The following is a 1,308-nucleotide window of genomic DNA, read 5'->3' as shown; positions in this document are numbered from 1 at the left end:
TTCATAGGCAGTAATTCTTTGCACAAATAGGTGAGGCTTTACGGAATTTTTCGGGTGGATAACAATTGAGAAACAATGTGCATGGTTGGCCTAGATTGTGGATTGACATGCAAACATGCAATTGCCAATTTTACACTACGCATCACTACATCCTCAACTTTAGGGGTGAGAGGTGAATGGCATTGGTCCAACACATGCTTTAGCTGTATGTTCTCAACAATTGGGGTCAACAAGGAGGCGATGAAGTCTCTCGGATGCTTTCCTTTGATCACTTCCAATGCCAACACACCAAAGCTATAAACATCACACTTTTCAGTTACCTAGCAAGCTCTGCAAAAAAAGAGAGACATGATCATGCACTTGTTTTGCTACACTTCAAATTCTATATCAATTTAGGAGAGCATAAAACTATGTTTACTTGGTGCAAAATATCTGCATGTGCCTACAAATGCCCTCCAGTCAGAGAAATCTAGCTTTAAAAGCTTGGCAGTGCCAAAGTCCAAAACATGAGCCCCATACTCCCCATCAATCAAAACATTGTTGCTGGAAATGTCTCGGTGAACAATGGGCGGTGTGCAATCATGGTGCATGTATGACAAAGCGTTTGCCACATTGTTAATAATATTCACCCTGTTAGGCCAATCCGATTATTTAGCTTATTTATCTTTGTTGAAAATTGTAGCCAAACTACCTCTTTGAAGGTACTCATAAACTTGAAAAGAGTGTCGAGCATACGAACAAAACCCAAAAAGCTTCACTATGTTTCGATGCTTAATTTCTGTCAATGCCCTTACCTTGTTTAAAAAATCTTTTCGATCAGCCCTCTCAGATAATGGATGAAGTTTCTTCACAACTACTATATTAGCCGACTGTAACTCCGCTTTGTAGACAGTTCCATATCCTCCTTTTCCAATGCAATATGTGGCATCAAAATCCTTGATAGCTTTTACAATGTCATTGTACATTGCTCTTCTATCGAATATTGATATCAATAAAAAACTTCACTCGGGGGTTAGGTGTCACCCTCTTCAACTTGTGACTTTCTCTTTCTTCGATCGAAGACAATGAAAAGTCCGATGAATGCACCAAGAAGTAAGAGGGCTCCACCAAGGGGGACCACGATTATAAGAATAAGTGTCCTTTTTTCTAGAGTGTGTGTGTGCAACATAGAAGGAATTTTGCAAGGCTGCAAGCCTGTGACATTTCCACACAGATCTTTGTTCCCTTGCAGTGCTTTTATTGGTGCATTCATGAAAGCGTTGCTCATAGGAATAGGACCTTGTAACTTATTGTATGATATATAACAAA

The 1,308-nt window shown here is 39.6% G+C and overlaps 1 pseudogene; it reads right to left on the bottom strand.

Annotated features, from left to right (window-relative positions):
• Positions 1-656: 656 nt before the first annotated feature.
• LOC145800800 (MDIS1-interacting receptor like kinase 2 pseudogene) lies at positions 657-965 on the bottom strand (annotated as a pseudogene).
• Positions 966-1,308: the final 343 nt, after the last annotated feature.

This window comes from Camellia sinensis, chromosome 10 (genome assembly GCF_055761805.1).
Source record: "Camellia sinensis isolate YWXY chromosome 10, ASM5576180v1, whole genome shotgun sequence".
NCBI lineage: Eukaryota > Viridiplantae > Streptophyta > Magnoliopsida > Ericales > Theaceae > Camellia > Camellia sinensis.
Note: the sequence above shows the minus strand (reverse complement) of the source record. Positions and strands in the feature narration are given on the sequence as shown.